Source organism: Mauremys mutica, chromosome 11, assembly GCF_020497125.1.
Source record: "Mauremys mutica isolate MM-2020 ecotype Southern chromosome 11, ASM2049712v1, whole genome shotgun sequence".
In the NCBI taxonomy this organism is placed as follows: Eukaryota; Metazoa; Chordata; order Testudines; family Geoemydidae; genus Mauremys; species Mauremys mutica.
In genome coordinates this window covers 36,488,785-36,512,126 of record NC_059082.1, presented here as the reverse complement: position 1 = coordinate 36,512,126, position 23,342 = coordinate 36,488,785, and the positions used below count along the sequence as shown (strand labels likewise).

Here is a 23,342-nt window from a genome sequence, read left to right as displayed (position 1 = left end):
ACTAGTCAATACCATATGAGCATCCGAAGAAGTGAGCTGCAGCTCACGAAAGCTCATGCTAAAATAAATTGGTTAGTCTTTAAGGTGCCACAAGTACTCCTGTTCTTTTTGCAGATACAGACTAACACGGCTGCTACTCTGAAATTTGTTACCATGTACAGTATCTTTACTTATTTGTCTGAGGACATTATAAATAAAGACCTCCATCAACAAATGGAGATTTTTACAAAAGTTTAATGTCTAACATCTAAGATTTGTGGGAAATTAATGTTCTTTTGGTTTTACCAGCACTTTTTAGTAGGGAAGGGCAGACATTTTCTAATCACTTCAGTGAAACCAAAACAGTCCAACTTTCCTGGAAGTAAAAGCTATTGTTGAAGGGGCACAAGATTGGTGCAGAGATATGGAGCTTTTCACTTCCAGCTAAAGCTGAGCAAATAATTGAGTTTTGGTGAGGGGGTGGGGTGAATTGAAACGCAACTCTTTTGTGCCTAGAAAAATTAAAAACTTCAAAAAGCACAATCAAGTACTACACCACACATGAATTACAGAACCAGAACAATTAAGCTTGAATTCATACAGAAACCAACCACTGAAACCAGGAGGAGATCAAAGTCAGCTAATCAAATGATGACAGAGAGGGCATTTCAAAGGGGCAGATCAGCTGAGAAAAAAAACAAAACCCCAGCACGTCTTCACAACAGAGTATTAGCAATTCATTAAAGCAAATGAATTCTGAGCTTGGTATGGTCCAGATTTCTGTCTGAAGACTTTGTTTCAACCAGTGGCAGCATGAATCCAGCTCAGATGAAATATCTGTACCTAACATTAGCACTGATACAACTCTCATTCTGGCAAAGAGGAAGATGATGGTGAGAGACATAGTGGCATCCCACTCACCCACTTTTTCAGGACGAATGAGCTTGCCCTAGCAAGTGAGGACAGTTACGATATAAATGTCTGAAAAATTTAAACCTTAATTTAAAAAAATATATATTTCCAGCTATTATACTTGCAAAGAGCCTTCCAAACAACAAATGGGTATAGATCAATTTAGTGCTGCCTTTGTAAGTCTGCAGAAAGATAGCTCAAGGGACTCTGCTGCTAATTATAGAAGTGTAGGACTGGAAGGGACCTCAGTAGGTCATCTCATCCAGTCCCCTGCACTCAAAGCAGGACCATATAATAACTAGACCATTCCTGACAGGCGTTTGTCTACCATGTTCTTAAAAACCTCCAATGATGGAGATTCCACAACCTCCCTAGGCAATTTATTCCAGTGCTTAACTACTCTGGCAGTTAGGAAGTTTTCCCTAATGTCCAACCTAAACCTCCTTTGCTGACATTTAAGTCCATTGCTTCTCGCTCTATCCTCAAAGGTTAACGAGAATAATTTTTCAACCTCCTCCTCAAGATATATCCCATCTACTGCTTCTTCCCTATCCACAAGGCTTGTTACCCTGTCAAAGAACACTATTAGGTTGTTTTGATAAGATTTGTTCTTGACAAATCCATTTTGACTGTTACTTATCACCTTATCTTCTAGGCCTCTAAATAGGAGATGTTTGATAAATTTTCACAACTATTCTTTTGCTCTCCAGCAGCATGGCAAAGACTGATCAGTTCCACTGCTACTATTCAAAAGCTTGTTTGCACCAGTGAAACTGTCAAGAATGTCATTTCAAGCAGTTGCTGCTTAGAAAAAAAGCTAGCCACAGAGGCAGCCACTGCAAATACTGGGGTTATGTCACAGGGGAAAGACTTTCCCTTAAAATAAATAAATGAATAAATGAAAGTTGGGGTGTAAAGGTAGAGTAAAACCAGTAGTCTCTGGGAGAAAGATAATGGCAAAGAGCTTCTGGACAGAAGAAAGGAAAGACAAAAGTTCTCTCTCCCTGCCACCCCCTTCTAACAGCTAAATGTGAATAAAAAAGATGAAATCTACTTGTGGGTGCTAGAGACAGCTACCTGGTAGAAAATTCAGTCTCCTCACCCTCTTCTCAACTGTTGGTGGGAGAATAACTGGGCTTCTTCCAACATGTTGCCCCTGGGCTTCACTGTTGGTCAGCCCACACATCTCATCTGCCATAATTACCTCTGGGATAACAACAGCTAAAAAGTATCTTGTAATCTTTTCAAGCCCTGGGCTGAAGGACTTAGGACAAAACCAAGGAAAGAGATTCTTGTTAAAGTCAAGAATTTGGAATCAGGAGTTCCAAACCCAGTTCTACCAGACTTTCAGTGTAACACAGGAAAGCAAGTCTCCCTGCCTCGGTTTCGTCAATCCTAAAATGAGGATAATCTTTAATGTTTGCAAAGCATTTTGTAATCACTGGTTAGAAGATGCTTTAGAAAAGCGAAGTATTGTTAACAGAGCCAGTCATCTCTGCGAGAAATTGTTAGAAAACATTAAAATAAACATATAAAAAAGGCATTAACCTTCCATTGTGAAGTAGCAGCCGAACAGAATGTTGCCGTGCTTATCTGTGTCAGTTGCAGTTTCCTAGCATTTTAAATACCTATCATAATCAATGAAATAAGTATCTATATACCTAACAGCATGTTGAAAATATTCTCAGGAACCACACACCAACATTCTAAAGTGACAGTAAGTATGCTCATGTTCTATTCCCACCTCTATCATTGATTTGTTATGTAGCCTTAAGCAAGTTAATATTCCTACATGACTCACTTTCCACATCTGTAAAATAAGGATAATCAGGTCTTGAAAAATGTTCCAGTCACAGTCACCAACTAGCAAGTGGTCTAAGCCCATCACCCACACACCTGTGAGAAATATGCTTGCCCTCCTTAAGCAAATTTCAGAGGCAATGCCTCAGAAAGACCAGCCTCCATCTGCTGGTAAGGTGAATGCTGTCCCAATTTTCAAATTAGCCTCTAGATAGGAGGTGTTTGATAAGTCTAAAGCTGCTTCTTTTCTCTCTTCCCCCTACAAAGCTTCCTGGCTGCTATGAGGGGGTGGAAGGATGTATTTTTACCCTTCTGCTGCAAGGTAAGTGCAATTCTACTACTTCATCCCTCCTGCAAGCAGCTGCGCATAGCTCTCCTGAGCAGAAAGAACATGGCACTGACATCATTCTCATCTGTTTTACTGCTGACCCATTGCTCCCTGACAGTAGCAGTGAAACTGACTGTTCTTGTCAATTGTATTCTGCAACTGCTGAGCTCTGAAAAAGCCCAAAGCAGATTTAAGAGGCTGTTCAGGTTTGTTGTATTTTCTTTGCAAACCCAAAGACTAGAAGCTTAAATACTACAGGAACTAGCAGTTAAAGCTCCCCAGTTGTGAGTGGATTTTCTGTCTTGCAGTTTTTAGTATCAACTATCTACCATCTCATAGGACAGTCAAGGTTTATGGAATAAATAAATCAAAGGACCGCCACCATTTCCCTCCCCCCCCCTTTTGTGCCTTAACAGGTATGGGGGTTGTATGAGAAGAGGCCCCAGATGCATTTGACCCTCCTTTCCCCTCCAAACCCTCATCCCCACACGAGGCCCTGGCTCCCTATCCTAGAGATTACTCCCCGATTTCCTTTGGTGTCTTGTGAGGATGGGGGCTAGTGGCTCATCCCCTCCTCTCCCGTCACAAGAGAAGTTAAGTGGGGAGGAGGGACTGAGATTGAATAAAGGCTGGTGAGGGACGGAAGCTGGAGGAAGATACGTTTCCCCTGCCCCACCTCCTGCTGAGGTCTGAGTGCCCAGGCAGGCCCCCCTTCCCTTAGGAGCCAGGGCACTGGGGTGTCTCCCTCCCCAGAGAAGCCCTCACGCGCCGCACGAACGGGAAGATGGGATACATCTGGGAAGCCCCGAGACCCTCTCTACTGACCTGCCGCAGGATGGCTTTCCGGGGGGGCGGGGTCCCCCTACAGAGCGCAATCCCCTCACCCCACTCAGTCTCCTCCAGCCTCATACACACACACAGCCGCTTTACCCTTCCCTTTGCCCCGCACAGATCTCTCCGCCCCTCGCACACCCTGCCTCCCCGGTCCTGCTCCCCCCGTAGGAAGGCTCCGCAAGGGACTCGACAGCGGGATCGGAGAGAACCGACTCCTCTCGCTTCACCATTGAGCCCCGCGAAAGGAAAGGGGGGAAGCCAGCGCAGAACTATTTGAACCGACTGGCGGCAGTATACCTCCTCGGACGTGGTGATGCAATTTTTAAAGGGCCCGGCGGCGGGGTGGGTGCAATGCATGCTGGGAATCGTAGTTTCCCCTTCTCTCGCTCTGAGTACACCGTACTGGGACCATCTCTCAGCAAACCGACAGTGCCTACCCTGCGGCGCCACGCCCTTTGTCACCATTCGAGCCAATCGACGTGCGCTTTGCGCGAGAGCGCGCTAATGGCTCGGCGTCCCGTGTGCTCGGGAGCGCGTGAGTGGCTAGATTCTCCTTCCTCCGAGCGCGCAGTAGAGAGTGACGGTTGGCGCCCCGCGCGGGGAAGGGGGAGGGGCGGTTGGTGTCGCGCGCCGTGGGGGGCGTGGTCTCTGCCTGTGGCCGGCCGCTGGTAGTAGTTAGTTAGTTGTGTGAGTCAGTCAGTCGGTGGGTGCCAGAGTCGGCTCCTCCTCGGGGCTCGGCGGCAGCTGAGCTGAACCGTGACGAAGGAAGCCCTCAGCCCCGCCAGTTTCTGGGGCCCCTCAGAGGTAAGGGGGCAAGTACAGCGTGGAGGGGGTAGTTAAAGTGACTTAGAGGCATTTAAATGCCCCTCCGACAGGCTTAGCCCTTCCACTTGAGGGGCGAGGGGAAAGAGGGGGAGGGGCTGGAGGACCCAATAGGTCCTTCTCCCGTGGAGGAGACCGGAGGAGGGGAACTGTGGGTGGGGAGTCTTCCGGGGGGGTGTAGTTATTTGCCCCCTTTAAGTGTGAGGAGGGAAGTCTGATGGGGGAGGGAGGGAAGGAGGCAGAACCTTTCACGGAAAATGAATTGGTTTCCCCCCTCCCCCCTATGGCTCAGATTTCCTCTGCAAGACGCCTCCTAAGTTGGGGTCTGGGGTGGGGGGCAGTAGGAAGGAAGGAAGAGACCTAACTCGTCTGCTTAGTGGATTGGTGGAGTAGAAGGAGCAGATACATTGGAAATCAACTTTTTTTTTGACATCCCCGTCTCCTGCGGGATGGGGCAGGGAATAGAGGGGGAATTGAAGATAGAACAGCAATGAAGGACGCCTAATTATCTCTGTTTCCATCCTTCCGCAGCTCGGGATTCATTCCCTGTCTCCATTTGCCCCCTCCTCTTCTCTCCTCCTCCCTAGCATCTAGAGTCCTAAGTGGGCTCCTCAAACTTAAGGGAGAGGTGGAGCTGCTTGTTGCTGAGTAGAGAGGGTCTTGGACATAGCTAAGAGGCAGCGGCAGCTTCTTACAGCCCAGCCCGGATTGAGTCCATAGATCTTTCTCAACTGCCTCATATTACAGACCAGTTATTTATTTGTAGGCTGGGGAGGCCAGGGCAGTTGCTACTACCCCCCCGCCCCCGTGTATCTTTCAAATTATTGGTACCCTGACACACTTTTTTTTAATTTTTCTTTCTCTGTGTATGTATGTTTTGCATTTTCAGCATGCTCATTTGCTAAATATGTCACAACACAGTCTACCTCAGTCTGCAGTTTTGAGATCTTTGTGGGCTGTTCCTCTGTTTCCACTTTCTAGGAATTTTACAAGTAAAACATTGCTGCAGAATCCAATTTACTTCTACTCCTCAAAGACCTGGTTTCCTCTCATTTTTATTATCGTATATTATTGGCATAAAGAAAATGAGATTAAAACTGTTAATTTACAAATGCCAAATTATTTTCAACATTATATTAAGCTTTTCTGTTTTACTATTCATTTGTCCCTTATTTTGGGATTTGGCAGATTGATCAGTATGACTCTGTCTCTCCTTATCTCTTATCCTGTTTTATCCAAAGGTTGAGCTGGGACCAGATATGGAAGGATTGAGAAGTTTATTCATTAGAATCTGCTTTGTAATACTGGGTAGGAAAAAGGTGTTTATGTAGTGCAGCGATTATCATTATTTACTGAGCAGCTGGTATCTGACACAAGATGGCCATGCTCTTTTTGGCTGGCACCGGGGAGAAGAAACATGCATTGGTATGCCTCCCAGCTTGGAGTTGATCAGGGCCTCTTCCCTAGAAAGATTGCTTCTGTTTATCTTAGTTACATTTTGGATGCTTCTTTTTGTAGAACTCTGCTTTCTGTGCACTTTGATCAGTTTGTAAGACTCTGAAGTTTCTTCTGTTATTGCAGATGTTTTAAGGATTGTCTCATGTCTGTTAAAGCACTTCACTCCTGAATTTGTGATTCCATGTGTCTGAAAAATCTTTACAGGATAAATAAAATACAGAATAAAATAATTCTTTAGAAAATACTAAATAACACAGTTGCTGTAAGATACAAAATTGAGGTCTTGAGACATTTATTCCAGATTTGATGGAATTCTGGATTTCAAATTCTATAGTTAAATGAAAGCTATTTAAAACTGGTTGTCCTATAATTTTTTTTTTAAATCCTATCTGTTTCACGTTAGGTTCATTTAGTTGTATGTGGCTGTATTTGACTGATGATTGACTTGTGTCCTCAGTTGGATAGATGGTTTGATTCTGAACAATACAGTAAGGAGATATTTACATTGCTGAACATTTTGCTTTGTAGCTCTGACTTAGGTTTAACATGATTAGTTAGAGCTCTTCACCTGATTCCATATTAGTTTACAGATTTTTGTTCTGCAAACTAGCTACTGATGATTTCTCCAGATAATGCGTCTGGCAAAGTTAGTGCTCTAGCATGTGTTACAGGAAAACCTCATATTGCTCTCTGTAGTGTTGAAGTATGTAAGAAGTGAATTATCCACTTTCCATGAGTAACTTTCCATGAGTAATCCTACATACTCATTTCATGATGGGGTTACCTTATTGTCAGAGCATCCTTATGGGTAGCTCCATTCTCTGACTTCCCAAATTACTTTTTAAAAATTGTTTGGCTTATCTTGACTCTGGTGACTCATTCACACATGAACTGCAATGGCAGGTAGTGGTTTTTTTGTTTTGTTTTGTTTGTTTTAAGATATTGGACAGAAGATATAAATTTAAACCAAGAGATGAATCTAGTGACCTGGGCAAGTTTAGTTCTAGATCTTTACTGATGTTGGTCAGTTTTACCTAGAGCAGAAACATGCTGTTAATATTATGGATAGTTTCATTCAAGGACAGAAGCCATTAAATTTACTGCATATTTGTTTAACAAAATAACACATACCATTGTATTGAAAAGTCACAGTGCTCTAAAGTTTTCATTCAGTACATTTTATGCTTGTTTTGGGTGGAGGAGGGAGAAGGAAAGGGGTATATCTGTGCAAAGGACCACTCCACACCTTGGATACATACCTATTTCTGTATACATAACTCTATATAAACCCTTTTAAAATTTGATTAACCTGATTAAATATATATTCTTTTGCTTATGCTTACCAAATAGATTAATTATAATCCACTTAATATATTAGAAAAAAAGGACATATTTTTGATCTAACAGAACTTTAATGGTCTCTTGTGTAATCAGGGCAGTCAGACCTTTTGACATGAGCTACACAATGATCACAAGTTATAGTGTGGAGTCACAGATGTTAGAGATTGCTGTTAAGCATCTCTGTCATGTTAGGAAACATACACAAAATAAACATATCAAAATACCAAAATATAACTTTTTCTTTTTTTCTTTTTCTCAGTTGTTGTTCTTTCATTTTTGCACCTATGCCTTTGTTCTGTCCTCTTTCTTTTGCGGTCCTTTTTGCTATTTTTTGCCCCTTTTATGCCCTCCTCTCATTCCCTGTTTAGAATTAACCTCCCATTAGTGCTCATGAGCCACTCCACATTGCCTCCTGGTCTGATGGGAACTGCTGCTTTGACTCCTATCTGGCCACATTCTGACAAGGTTGTCTTTCTGCTGCTGCTGACTGGGTTGTCCTCTGTCTTGTTTTGCACATGTGGCTGTTGGATTCCCTCTTCTCCTAAGCTCTTGACAACAAGAATCCAAGATTTCTAAATGAATTGTTAAGCAGGTTCAGACCGTAGGTCTACTATTAGCTTCCACATTTACTCCAGCTTCCTGAGCTGTTATGCCTGATGGAATCCTGCTGAGCTGCTCCCTCATATGCAATCAGAGTTACAGCAAACATTCTGACATTGACATTGTATTTTGATATTTTACTATAGATGTAATGATGAGAGAGAATCTGTCACACAGGGAAATATTGCAAATGTGAACACTATAAGGAATTTTCTTTATAAAAATATATTTAAATACAAAAATGAGATTAAAATATCTGATCTGGTGATCTGAAATTATAATAATTAAACGTTTTATTCGTTCTGTAATGAATTACTGGTATATATTGTCATTCTTGCCAATTCTTTACACTCTGAAAACATAGTAATAGCATGTCTTAGGATTTTTTGGTTTGTGTCTTAGTTGGAGCAAAGTTCTAAACGGCTACAGTCCAGTCATATTAGTCCCAAAATGTAGTGTTTATGGGTGGCGGGGGAGGTTAAGGGAATCCAAATTCATTCCATCTACATATATTAGATAGTGTGAAGGTTTGGGGGGGGGGGTGAAATTCAGCCTGAGCACTGTGTTGGGGATGAAACAGAGGTTGCAGTCCTTCCAGGCTATTTAGTTAGTGCATTGGGCCATTGAAACTACATCAAAGCATGGCACCTTCCTTGGCCAGCCCTCAGCCTTACAGTTCTGTGATGGCCTATGTGGGGCTGGCACAGAGACCATTTCTGTGGCCCATAGAGGATTTACAGTCAAACTTGTGTGGGTCCTGTTTAGAGCTTAAGTGGAGTGGTGGGACTTGCATTAGCACAAGGATGAATTTAATGCAATGTTAACAGAAATGCTTTCATGATTTCCATCTGTGCCCCCCCCCCCATTCTTGTATAGTAATGAAAACTCAGACTTCACAGCAGGAAATAAAACTGATTAGTCTAGTTTAATTGTCAATGCCAAGTGAAGTATAACAAGTAAACAGCATAAATGGTGAAATGAAAATATTATTTTATGTTAATATGCCAGAGATGTTGGTGACACAAGTAAAGAATTTATATTTTTAATCGGTATCTTCAGCAGTTCTATCTAGCTGTCCAATATTATAATTGTGTATCATAATAAAAATAAATTGTGGTTTGGTGTTGGTGGTCTGCTGTAACCGCAGATTGGCTGATTAGTTGAAATGTGCATAAAGCCAAGTTGGGCAGTGGGAATTGTTCTGAGGTAAGTATCTTTTTTTGTAAAGATCCATCTACCATACAAAATTTACCATGTTAAGAAAATAAGTTAAAACAGCAGCAGTGCAAATATTATAATGTGGTCTGGTTTTGCCTGTGTAGATGGGACTAAGTTGGCTTATATTTACAGAACTGTGCTTCATTTCTGGAACCCCTTCACCACTGTTCTGTGCCCTGTGTGGTTATTTACACCAGTATAAAATGACACTAAGTCAGGATGGTTGTGTTTTACACCCATTTTGCATTCAGAATATGTGAGATAAAAATGAACTGGACTCCTGTTCTTCTGAGGGCTGACATATCCTAGAAAATTAGGTTGACCTAGCTACATTGGTGAGGGTTATGAAAAATCCACCCTTGTAAGTGTAGACCTGGACTAAGACTCTCAAGTTTACAGTGGCAATGCTGTATTGGTACAGCAGTACCGCTGTGAGAGCACTTGTGTAGCTGCGTTATGCTGACAGGAGAGAGCTCTCATGTCAACATAAAATCAGCTCAACAAGGGGCGGTAGCTCAGTCGATGGGAGAGCGTCTACTGCCAACATAGCGCTGTGCATACAAGCCCTTATGCTGGCAAAATTTATGTCGCTTAGGGTTGTGGTTTTTTGTTTTTTTTTCAGACCCCCTGAATGACAAAAGTTTTGCTGATATAGATGCTAAAGTAGACATGGCCTTAGTTAAGCTAACCTAAGCCATGGTGTAGACCAGGGGTTGGCAACCCTTAAGAAGTGGTGTGCCAAGTCTTCATTTATTCACTCTGATTTAAGGTTTCATGTGTCAGTAATACATTTTAACATTTTTAGAAGGTCTCTCTATAAGTCTATTATATATAATTAAACTATTGTTGTATGTAAAGTAAATAAAGTTTATAAAATATTTAAGAAGCTTCATTTAAAATTAAATTAAAATGCAGAGCCCTGGACCGGTGGCCAGGACCCGGGCAGTGTGAGTGCCACTGAAAATCAGCTTGTGTGCTGCCTTTGGCACCCGTACCATAGGTTGCCTACCCCTGGTGTAGACTGTGCTAGGTTGAGGGAAGATTTTTTGTTGTTGTTGTTTTAGCTACCGCTTCTTGGAGAGATGGATTTACTGCAGTGTCTGAAGAACTTTTTCCATCGTTGTAGTAAGTGTCTAAACTACAGTGGTGCAGTTGCAGCATTTCCACTGTAGACATGACATGGAGGGACTGTGTTATGATGCTGCAGTTCCCTTTTAATCTGTATTCTTGTTCTGATCTGTTTGTAATCTGGATTGACTATGGCCTCAGCCCTAGAAAGGCATCCATCCACACGAACTCTACACCCCTGCAAGTCTCACTGAAGTCAGTCCAACCCCCACATGGATGGATCCGTTACCAAGATCATGGCCCATGTCTGTTATGTATGGGCCTAGTTTTCAATGAGTTTTTTTTGAACAGTGTTGGTATGAGACTCTGATGGGTTGCAGTTAATAAAATTATGATAGGACCAAATGGGCAACATTACAATAGCTGCAACTGTACTGTGGTCACTAGTGGTGTACCTCTGTGCTCAGTTAGGCATCTTTTAAAATTAAATAACTATATTATAAACAGTGTGGGTGAGGTAATATCTTTTATTGGTTCAACTTCTGTTGAGAGAGACTAGCTTTTGGTTTTCTGCTTGGTCCAGTAAAAGAGATTACCTCACCCATCTTGTGTCTCTAATATCCGGGGACCAAGATGGTTAAAACACCACCGCATATTATAAAAAGTGTTTAACAGCATTAATCTGCTATGCATACATTAAAAATCTTTAAAATTCTTGATTATTTCTTATAGGGATTATTATTTTAACTGTCAGGGTCTTTAGAACTGGGGATATTTTATTTATTGCATAGAATATGCATTTTTTTTCACCATTTGAGTGTAAAAAAGGGGTATAAAATCTTTAAAAATGCTTTCCGTTCATATATATCTTGGAGATAGTCAAGTGGACTTTTTGAATAATAATATCTAAAAATCCTTTTATATTATATGCCATGATTATATGCCATGTTTCATGTGAGAGCAAGGCCTCAAGGTTAAGTTATAAACTCAAAAATCTGTTGTCAGCAGTTACATTTTAAAAAACAAAAAGATGGAATATAGTGTTGCTGACAGTGCCGATTTCAAGAAGACAGATCAATTTCATTGAAGTATTAGAAATGCACTAAATGGATAAAAAGGAAGTCCGTCATCACAATGCAGGCTGCTAATAAAACTTAATAAGATGTGATCTTTTAGGCATCATTTCAATCAGGGTCTTAAATAATAGTCATGCTATTATGGAAAATGAAGTGACTAGCCCAAAATTTGCAGCATAAACGCCAATCTCAAGGTGTTTAAAATTAAACATATCTGGATTATTTCATAGTTTTGGAGGAGTTGCATATAAAAATAACCAGTGATGCATTCTGTTGGACATAAATATTCTCGTATCGTACCTTTAAAAGTAAGGAGCTAGGCAATTTAAAAGAACATGGTCTTCATTCTAAAATGTGCTGTGCTTGAGGAGGATTTCTCTGCCTCTGTGGTTCCATGCAGTCCCCAGAGAACTCATTGTAGGATGGGGGAGACGGGGGACTAAACTGCAACCAAAAAATGGTGGATGGTTTGGTGGGTGGGGGTGAGAGCGTGTGTGTGACTTTATATATAGCAGGGGTCAGCAATCTTTGGCACATGGCTCGCCAGGGTGCTTACGGCGGGCTGAGCCGGTTTGTTTACCTGCCGTGTCCGCAGGTTCAGCTGATGGCGGCTCCCTGTCCCAGGCTAATGGGGATGGCAGGTAGCGGCGCGGGCTGAGAGATGTGCTGGCCTCCGCTTCCTGCAGCCCCCATTGGCCTGGAGCAGCGAACTGCAGCCAGTTGGAGCTGCGATCGGCCGAACGTGCGGATGCGGTAGGTAAAAAAACCGGCCTGGCCTGTCAAGGTATTTACCCTGGTGAGCTGCATGCCAAAGGTTGCCGACCCCTGCTATATATATAAAGACACACACACATTCTCTCACCCCCACCCACCAACCTATCCACCATTTTTTGGTTGCAGTTTAGTCCCCCGTCTCCCCCATCCTACAATGAGTTCCCTGGGGACTGCATGGAACCACAGAGGCAGAGAAATCCCCCTCAAGCACAACACATTTTAGAATGAAGACCATGTTCTTTTAAATTGCTTAGTTCCTTACTTTTAAAGATACGATACGATATATAATTTTTTGGAATCTATTGAGCACAATATCTTATGTTATCAGGAAAATCTTCATACAATCTGGAATACATCTCCATAAAGTTTACAAATGAAAGTGTAGAAAATGGGGTCTTTCTGCAGATAATACATTTTATGAACAAATGCAGACATTTTAACAGGACATCAGCTTAAAAAAAGATACTTTTGCCTAAAACTTGTTTTTCTATTGCTGTTTAACTTCTACAATCTATATAACTGAAGGAGATGAGAGGGAAAATATTTTTCAGTGTATTTACTGCATGGGTCGGTCAGTTTCTTCAGTTTGAGGGCTTTTTAAACACAGCAACAAGGGAGGTAAAAACAGTTTTTAAAAATTGGAAAATATAATGTTAACAAAAATTGTAAGGTAGATTTAAGGACACGTAATACTTGAAACTACTATTAATCTTGTTTTGAAAAATTGCCTGGATTTCAAGTTGATAATGTGCCTTTTATAATATGTTCTCTTGAGGCTAATTTGGCCTCCCTCCCACTGAACATCCTATTTGTATTAGACCCCAGTCATTCAATAAATGTATTGCAAGCTCACCCCTGAGCCCACTCAGAGCCCCATTGAAATCACTGGCATCTCTATGCAGGCTCAGGTGTCTGCCCATGCAAGGCTATAGTGCAGGCCTGCACAACTCGTAAAGCGGCGAGGGCCACATTCCTCTAAAGAAAACAGCTGAGGGCTGAAACCTCCCGGCCCCGCGGAAACACCCCGCCCCAGAGCCGCCCAGCCCTGCGGAAACAAACCCTCCTTCCCCAGCTGTGACGGAGCGATTCTGGCGGGACCCAACTGAGAGTGCCAAATCAGGACCAATTGCTTAAACTGGGCAGTCACAGCCCTAGGCTGGGGTTTTTCCACCTCTAAGGCAAACCAAACCAGCCAGACAAAAAGGACTTTGGTCTCACCCCACTGGCTAACCACAAGTCACACAAGCAATTTCCTTAGACACTCCAGTCTCCCAGCATCACCACCAGTGCACTCGTCCTGGGGATGAATGGTTATGAAAACCAACACCCCAATAAAAGAAAAAGGTTCCCTCGATCCCAAAGGACCAAGCCCCAGACCCAGGTCAATATACACATCAGATCTTACCCACAAATCACGCTGTTGCCAATCCTTTAGAATCTAAAATCTAAAGGTTTATTTACAAAGGGAAAAAGGTAGAGATGAGAGGTAGAATTGGTTAAATGGAATCAATTACATACAGTAATGGCAAAGTTCTTAGTTTAGGCTTGCAGCAGAGATGGAGTAAACTGCAGGCTCAAATTGAGTCTCTGGAACATCCCCCGCTGGGATGGGTCATTCAGTCCCTTGTGTAGAGCTTCAGTTTGTAGCAAAATCCCTCCAGAGGTCAGAAGCAGGATTGAAGACCAGATGGAGATGAAGCATCAGCCTTATATAGACTTTTCCAGGTGTAAGAATCTCTTTGTCTTCACTGTGGAAATTTACAGCAAAATGGAGCCTGGAGTCACATGGGCCAGTCCCTGCATACTTTGCTGAGTCACAAGGCGTGTCTGCCTTCTCTCCATGGGTCCATTGTGTAGCTGACGGTCCTTAATGGGCCATCAAACAGGCTAGGCAGAGCTAACACCAGCTTGTCTGGGAGGCTTCCCCCAGAAGCACAGCACAAACTTGAAATACAGACAGCATAGAGCCAACATTCATAACTTCAACTAAAAATGATACAGACATATAGACAGCATAATTATAATCAGCAACCCAGAACCTGGTCTTAGACACCTTATATGACCCCCTTTACTTAGGATTTGGTGCCACTACAGGACCTTGGTTGCAACCCATGTTCTATATGGTCCCCATTTATATCAATAACGTCACACCCCCAACGCAAAATTGATGCAGGAAGGGATGACAAAACATCGCTGACTGCATCCCAAGAGCCCCCTTTCCTTGGGTCTGTCTCACTACAGCTAGTGTTGGGCTAGAGGCCGTACCAGTGTATAACCGAAATGGTTTATCAAAGTCCTGTTCAATAACATGAATGGATCTCTTTACAAACTCTAGGTATAACTTGGTTAGCTTTTGCAGCATGGTTCCTGTATGTTTCAGGTGATCTTGCCAAGAGCTAAAGAAAACAGCTACTTTATCCATACCAGCTTTGGCCAATGTTTTGAACCCAATTAACATTAAACCAATGTAGATATTGATGTTGTTCATAGTACAGGACTTTTGGCATTTAGCCATGAACGCAATATGGTAGTGTGCCTCAGTTTCCCCTTTCATACAGCACATCAGGTCTGGAATGTATTTTCCCCTGTGAAAAGTTCCAACACTGTTTACAGGCATTAACTGTGAAACATCAGTATAGCAAGGCCCTTTAACATAAAGTGTGTTTTCATGTATTCCTTTCAACATGTTCAAGGGATTTTCCAAAAGATTAGGCACATTATACATTGTTACAGTTAGCATTAGCAATAACAACAAATTGATTGCAAGTGTCCATCTACAAACATGTTTGTCATGCCACACCCTTGGCTCAATACCATTGGAGTTTGGGCATTTTAGGGTTAACCTGTGGCTTCCCTTTGCAAAATTCAGTCTTCTCTTTCCTTCTGGATTAAACCCTGATTTCTCTTGCTTAACAGAATTCACTGGCTGATGGGGCGGGCCCTCTGTGCTAACAGCTATTAGCAATTCTGTCTTCTCCCTGCCAGCCAAGTAATTCGCATCAACACAGACACTAGCTTTTAACTCTTCAGCTGCTATGGATTCCAAGGCTGGACTTTGTCTCACAGAGGTACCACACAAATCCAAAGAGTCTGAGGGTGAGAGCTGGCTTGCTCTCCCCTGCCTCCTCAAGCATTTAGCCATACAACTGTTCTGCTCTGAAACACCAGTAACCGAATCTGTCCTCAGATCCTGAAGCACAGACTGCTTACTTACAGATTCAGCATGGAGACATTCCTGTCCCAACAGCATTGTCTCCCCACCAACAAGCTGGCCACACACAGCCAGGTGGTTATAGGGCTGCTCAACTTCCTTAACAGCTTCTACTCCACCTGAGACCTTTTCAAAGCTGCCCACACTGGATCTCTCAAAAGGAAAGTCAGTGGATCCATTCACAACAGAAAATTTCTGGCTGTTAGGAACTGAAACTTTCTTGATTAAATCACTTTTACACCCTTCAGTTGCAGTAAACTGCTTGCACAGGCTACCATGAGGATTCCTTTCCCTAGGAGCTTCTCTAAGCAGCAATTCACCCCTCACAGAAATTCTGCCCTTCCCCTCTTCACCTAGGGCTTGCTCTACAGGAACACTTCCCTGAGCAACCACAGATGCTACAGACTTTCTAGATAACAGGTTAGAAACAATCTCCTTCCCTTGGCCATGAACAAGTTCAGGAATCTTTTCCTTCTTGCTACAAGTTGTCAAACTGTCAGTCGGTAACACAATTAAATCACCTTTATGCTCTCCTTGTGCCCTGGCTGGGGTATCACCCTGATCAGACAGAGTTGCTGCACCCTTTTCCAACCACACATTAGCAACTGGCAAACCACAAGCACCAGAATTGTCTGTTCTCTGGGATTTTGCTAAGACACTAACTGGATGCAACCTAGTCACAGTGCCATTCTCCCCAGCAGACCCAAACTCAGGACCATTCCCTTCCTGGGCTTTAGCTGTATTTACAACCAACTTCGAGACAACTGAATCACCCTCAACCATCACAGGCTGAAAGGCACCTTCTGTCTGCTCCACAGACACAGAAGAGCCGGAGACACATTCTCCTTTACCAGACACACAGCTTGGGATTTCACTTCCCTTGTCCCAGCACACAGGGCTGTTCACAGACAACTGCTTGGAGACTGGGGTAGCTTCCTTCATAGGCAAGTCAATACTCCTGACAGACACAGGCACATTCCCTCCACTGTCACATTTCTCCTCACAGGAAACAGGTAAGGGATATGGACACTCATTTTCCACTATCCCTGTCTTCCCAAACTGCTGATTAGACAAAGCCATCAGCTCACAAGGCTGCCTAGGCTCCTCCAAACTTTCCCTACCAGGCACATTGCCACTCCCAACAGATAAGCTGCTGCTTTTTTCACTACACTGAGCTACTTTTAGCAAATCACAGTTACCCATTTCAGGTTTACTTCTACAAGCTGCACTAGCCACCAATCCATTACCCATTACAAATTTACCCTTTCCTTCTTCAGTTAGGGATTTAACCTGACCATCTACTTTAATCTGCTCCTGAGAAACATTTTCCTCCCCAATGAGATCTTTCTGCTCTTGATCTAACTCCAGATTAACTTCTGAGACATCAGACAGACATTCAGAAACTTCATTCCCAGACAAACTGCTTTCTTGTACAGACAAACAGATATTTCTCCCCAGGTTAGAACTTCCATCTCCCCAGCCATAGCAAAACTGGTTAAACACAGAAAACTGCCCAGAGTAACCCCATATATCAACACAGTTATAAACTGGATTTCCAAGAGGATACAGTTTCTGCCGTTCTTCCCTTGCTTTTTTGACTTGGAGCTGGAGTCTAGCAGTTTCTTGTTGTATTTTGTGAGTCTCCTGCTGCACCTTGCGAGTCTCCTCCTCAGCAGCCAGCACCTCCAGACGTCCCTTACGAGCTTTTTCTTCTCTCTTAGCAGCCTCTCTCTTTCTCTCAGCCGCCTCTCTCTTTCTCTCAGCCGCCTCTCTCTTTCTCTCAGCCGCCTCTCTCTCCAGCTGGGCCAAGACTTGCTTCTCTTCCATTCGAATTTTTGCCAGTTCTTGCTCATAATCAAACTGCAGGCTGTCTCTCAAGGCTTGCAGTTTCCTTGCTTTTTGTCTCATGGTCACTGATCTTTAACCAACCAAACTCTCAATCCCACATTTAAATTTTGGATAGCGTGGGGTTCTGACCCAAAGCTTAATTGACCTGGTTCTGTGGATCCAAGCACGACTACGCCACTGTGACGGAGCGATTCTGGCGGGACCCAACTGAGAGTGCCAAATCAGGACCAATTGCTCAAACAGGGCAGTCACAGCCCTAGGCTGGGGTTTTTCCACCTCTAAGGCAAACCAAACCAGCCAGACAAAAAGGACTTTGGTCTCACCCCACTGGCTAACCACAAGTCACACAAGCAATTTCCTTAGACACTCCAGTCTCCCAGCATCACCACCAGTGCACTCGTCCTGGGGATGAATGGTTATGAAAACCAACACCCCAATAAAAGAAAAAGGTTCCCTCGATCCCAAAGGACCAAGCCCCAGACCCAGGTCAATATACACATCAGATCTTACCCACAAATCACGCTGTTGCCAATCCTTTAGAATCTAAAATCTAAAGGTTTATTTACAAAGGGAAAAAGGTAGAGATGAGAGGTAGAATTGGTTAAATGGAATCAATTACATACAGTAATGGCAAAGTTCTTAGTTTAGGCTTGCAGCAGAGATGGAGTAAACTGCAGGTTCAAATTGAGTCTCTGGAACATCCCCTGCTGGGATGGGTCATTCAGTCCCTTGTGTAGAGCTTCAGTTTGTAGCAAAATCCCTCCAGAGGTCAGAAGCAGGATTGAAGACCAGATGGAGATGAAGCATCAGCCTTATATAGACTTTTCCAGGTGTAAGAATCTCTTTGTCTTCACTGTGGAAATTTACAGCAAAATGGAGCCTGGAGTCACATGGGCCAGTCCCTGCATACTTTGCTGAGTCACAAGGCGTGTCTGCCTTCTCTCCATGGGTCCATTGTGTAGCTGACGGTCCTTAATGGGCCATCAAACAGGCACAGCACAAACTTGAAATACAGACAGCATAGAGCCAACATTCATAACTTCAACTAAAAATGATACAGACATATAGACAGCATAATTATAATCAGCAACCCAGAACCTGGTCTTAGACCTTATATGACCCCTTTACTTAGGATTTGGTGCCACTACAGGACCCCAGCGCTGCCCCACCAAAACAGCTGTGGGCCAAAAAGGAAGGTTGGGGGTGGGGAAGTGATACTTTATTTTAAATCAACCAGCGGCTCCCAGCTAAAGAGGTGGCTGGGAGCCCTCAGGGTCAAATTAAAGGGCCCGGGGCTCCGGCGGCTGGGGGAACCCGGCAGGGCCGGCTCTAGGTTTTTTGCTGCCCCAAGCAAAAAAATTGGCTGCCCCCCTTCCCAGCCCTGGGCTCCCCCCTGTACCCTCCTGCTGCCCCAGTCCTGGGCTCTCCCCCCACCCACACACACACACCCTGCCGCCCCAGCACTGGGCTTCCCCCTTTCCTCCCCACCAGTGCCCTCCCTCCACCCTGCTGCTGCCCCAGCCCTGCCCCCCACACCTCCTGCCGCCCCAGCCCTGGGTCACTGGTAACTCGCTCCCAGGGCGGGTCATTCAGCAGGAATTTTGGATGTGCACAAAACACAGACAGGATTGGTTCCCATATGGTTACAGAGCTGCAGTAAAGTGGAACAATTTTCAGCTTGTGTGATTGGAGGATATCTGGATGCATATTATAAGACTGTCCTCCATAAATGAGGAAAAGTTGAGGTGCCTTCATTATTCTTTTGTTCCACTCTTTCTTTCTATGGGGAATTTGCCAATGCAATATCACTGTCTTCCTTTCAAACAAACAAAAAGGCAATGGCTGTTGAAAATAGCAATTCCAGTCCTAATAAGCATTTCTTGCTCAATTTTATCCTACTTTTTCTACAGCACGTTACAGTGGATCAGTATATTTGATTTGGGAGAAATGAAGTAAAAGCTGCCCAAACTGAGCTTGAGCACTCTGAATTTTGAGGTGTTCAAATCTGGAAGGTAGGTGCTGGGGGCGGGGAGGGGGCTGTGGGCTCCATGGGGGAGCATGGCAGCAACTGTCTGGAGTTGCACGGAGCCAGACAGGCTGGTCTGAGTGGCACTGTAAGCGGGCTGGGGGTTGGAGAAGGGGTAGGGGGTTCCGGGGGGCAGTTAAGGGACAGGGAGCAGGGGGTGTTGGATGGGGCAGAGGTTCGGAGGGGCAGTCAGGGGACAGGCAGCAATTGGATAGGCATGGGAGTCCCAAAGGTTTATCAGGGGACCGGTAGGGGGTGGGGTCCTGCGGGGAAGTTGGGAGGGTCTCAGGAGGGGGCAGTTGGGGACAAGGAGAAGGGAGGCTTAGATAGGGGCTGAGGTCCCAAGGGACAGTTAGGGGCAGGGGTCTCGGGAGGGGGGTATCAGGGGACAAGGACCAGCGGTGCTTAGATAGGGGGTGGAGGTCCTGGGGGGCAGTTGGGGCAGGGGTCCGGGGAGGAGGCAATCAGCGGCCGCGGGCTTGGATTCAAAGGGCTCTGGGCTGCCGGCAGCCGCGGGGAGCCCTGAGCCCTTTAAATCCCAGCCGCGGCTGGGAATCTCTGCGGGCAGCCCAGAGCCCTCTGATTCCCGGCCGCGGCTGGGATTTAAAGGGCTCTGGGCTCCCCGCGGCTGCGGGCGGCCCAGAGCCCTCTGATTCCCGGTCGCGGCTGGGATTTAAAGGGCTCTGGGCTCCCCGTGGCTGCAGGCAGCCCAGAGCCCTTTGAATCCTGGCCCCGGCTGAGATTTAAAGGGCTCTGGGCTCCCTGCCCCTGCAGGCAGCCCAGAGCCCTTTGATTCCCTGCCGCGGCTGGGATTCAAAGGGCTCTGGGGTGCCCGCAGAACGCCGTGTGCGGGGGATTTAGAATCCCCCTGTGGGCCGCACAGTGAGGCTCCACGGGCCGCATGTTTTGCAGGCCTGCTATAGTGCATATATCAAGATTGTTTAACAGTCTTTTAATTTAGAGGATGTTTTAAAGACTGGACAAAAATTAATCTTCAAGTAATACCATGTTATGAAAGACAAACTTAGAAATATAGTGAGCAAGTATTAGTGCGGGAGTCTTCCACTAAAGGATTAGTTATTGTACAGTATTGTGCTATCCATTTTTGAAGCCAAACTCCTCACAGATTCTCTTTCCACTCCTCCCCTCATTTTCTAGGATAGATAGTACTGCTTAAGATTGCACAATGTGTCCTGTGTGTGTTTGAACTCTGAAAGTATGTGTCTAGTGAGCGTGACTCTCTCTCTCTCTGCCTAGAATGATCCACGGAGAAGATAAGTTTATTTAACAGCTTCTGTATTCTAAACCAGAAATGTTTTTAGAAACAGGGAGATTACTGATAGGGAAGGTGCAGATAATTTAGTAAATAAGAAGCCTCTGGAAAGGAAGGGATTCACATGTAACCAATTGTTACAAGTGTTTATACAAAATAAGGCTCTGATCCTGCATAGACTTATGCTCTATGGGTAATTCCACTGCAGTCAATGGAACTATTCACATAAAGGAGAATAAAAGTTTTTATTGTTGATTTTGTGATTGATTTTTTTTCTCAAAGAAACAGACAATGAAAGATACAAAAAGACAGTGCATGTGTGTAAGTCTTTGTATGACTGGAGCCTAAATATTAAATGATACTTTATAACATTAGATCAGCAAAATTCATTTTTTCCAGATAAAAACTGTGGTACTGTATTTTATTTATTAGCATGTATTTGGGCTGAAAGGATTGGAACATCACTTCGAATTTATGCCCCCCCCCCCCAAAAGGCATGAAGCTGAGATGAAGATACATTATGAAGCTATCATTAATGTCTTTCTCCTGTAATCATAATATATTAAGAACACTATGTCTAGGTTATTTTATGGTGAGACAGTTCATTTTTGTAAACCAGCACCTCTTGATGCTTTGGAAAGATAATTTGGGATATTCAGGAAGCAAAGATGTGTTAGGGCAGGGGTTCTCAAACTGAGGGTCATGAGGTCATTACATGGGGGGGGGGGGTTGCGAGCTGTCAGCCTCCACCTCAAACCCCGCTTTGCCTCTTGCATTTATAATAGTGTTAAATATAAAAAAGTGTTTTTAATTTATAAGGGGGTGTCGCACTTAGAGGCTTGCTGTGTGAAAGGGGTCACCAGTACAAAAGTTTGAGACCCACTGTGTTAGGGCAAAGCCCACTGGAACCTGAAGTGTACCAGCACCTATGAGTTCTTATTGGTAAAACCTTGTAAAATGAAGGTAATATTCCTGTTAGAGAGATTGTCAAGACAGGCTGACTGAAACGTGCAGAGCTTAAAGTGCACTTCATTATTTCTCTGTAATCTTCATTGGTGGGGGTAGCTATATCAGTGTTATTATCTCACTCCAATAACCTGTTGGTGTGTGGGTGGTGGTTGTGTTCATGGTTTCTTAAAAGTTAGCTCTATATATCTTCTTAGAGTAGGAGAGAATTTCTCTCAAGGGTTATTCTTTTATGAGAGTTGTTAATAAGGTGCTGCACCATAAAGAATGCTATTCTGTAGCATTCAGAGTACTCCTGCTTAGCCTTAGATAGAGAGATACTGTTAGTAACAGTTGCCATGAAAAACCTTCTGCGACAGCTTTAAGGTAAAATTGAAAAGGTTTTAGACAGATTCCTCAGCTTCAGTGGAGCTTTAGTCATGGTAAGTTCATGCTGTGTTCCTTGTAATTTTTTTTTCTTGTTGGAATGTGAGAAGTATCTGATCATTTCTGTTGTTTGCGCAATCACTTTCAATAGGAATAGCTGAATCAGTTGCTTTTCTCATTGGTGTTATCCTTGTGCATTTGTATGGTATTTAGTGAATACATTCTTTAAATGCTACATTGCAAATTTTAGTTGATTTAATACTGTAAACAGCAAGAAGTGGTGCATTTTAAAAATCAAATTACCCAGTATCCACCTTGTTGTTTATTTTACAAGCAATTAACAAGCTCTTTATTGTGTAATGGTGAAAACATTGCAGTCTTTCCCCTTCTCTGTCCTTTGCAGGTGGACTTCACTGCTTATATTTTACATTATCTTTATCAGTGTAAATCAACAGAGCTATTGCTGAATGATAGAGATAACCAACACTGAGATCTTTTGAAGCTAAATTTGCAGCTTAAGGAGCAATACTGTGTTGAAACATGTTGAAATGGATAACCAGCACAATCCGAATGCTCTGTATGATCTACAATCTGTATGTTCCTATAAAGAGGAGATAATGAAAAATACTAAATAGTAATGTTATAAAGCATTTCTCCCCTACTGCCAGAGCACTCGAGGAGATGCATAAGTATAATATAATTCAAATGTGAAATCACAATATAAAGATGAAACAAAAATGGTCCCCACCCAAAAAAGCCGTATAATTTAAAAATGAGAAAGGGGCAGAGGTTTCACATAAGCTTTTTTAAATTTCATTGCCTTTTATTGTTTCTAATGTGAGTTCCTGCAATTGCTTGCTTATTGTACAACATAACCTAGCTATGTACAAAGCTGACATATAAATGTCTTGATATGGAATTGTATAGGATGAAGTTGTGAACATCTAAACAAAATAAAAATCTGTGGAATATAGAAGAAAACACATAACATTAATTCATCACAAGGATATCTTCAGTACCAGGCATTATTTAGGAAGAGGGCTATCAATTCAGCAAACAGCTATTGATGCAGTGATATACATGTAATACTTTCTGATATTTTTATTTTTAATTACACTGGTTACCACAGTTAGTTTGCTTTTAATTTGGATAAAATTGCTAGCACAAAAAGAATGAAGGAAAAAAATCTATTAAAAGATAAGAAAATAGTGCTGGCTTTTATAATTGCAGTGACAGTGTAGTCGCAAATGGCTGAGTCATGTATGAAAGATTTATTGTGCAAGTGAAATGATTAAAAATAAGTATCATTAGATAAGCAACAGAGTGCTGCACTGTTCCAAAAGTCACGATAGGGTTCCATTTTTAGTGCACTCATTATAGAATGGTGGGCATCAGAGTTACAGCAGCATCGCATCAAAGGCAACTTCTCCAGAGTAGGATAT

At 43.3% G+C, this 23,342-nt stretch overlaps 2 protein-coding genes across 18 annotated transcripts in view; one reads left to right on the top strand and one right to left on the bottom strand.

The window, feature by feature from the left end:
* Positions 1-4,410, bottom strand: part of HMG20A (high mobility group 20A) — an 88,818-nt gene extending 84,408 nt beyond the window's left edge. The window contains exon 1 of one of the 3 annotated variants that reach the window (XM_044980255.1): positions 4,291-4,410. The gene's annotated coding sequence lies outside the window, so the exon portion shown is untranslated. Of the gene's footprint in view, positions 1-3,844; positions 3,960-4,150; positions 4,173-4,290 lie in introns of those variants that run through there. The other 2 variants (XM_044980256.1, XM_044980254.1) reach the window with 2 other exon arrangements.
* A 21-nt stretch (positions 4,411-4,431) lies between these two features.
* Positions 4,432-23,342, top strand: part of PEAK1 (pseudopodium enriched atypical kinase 1) — a 284,890-nt gene continuing 265,979 nt past the window's right edge. For 12 of the 15 annotated variants that reach the window (XM_044980251.1, XM_044980252.1, XM_044980249.1 and 9 more), the window contains exon 1: positions 4,440-4,657. The gene's annotated coding sequence lies outside the window, so the exon portion shown is untranslated. Of the gene's footprint in view, positions 4,658-23,342 lie in introns of all 15 variants that reach the window. The other 3 variants (XM_044980253.1, XM_044980239.1, XR_006572491.1) reach the window with 3 other exon arrangements.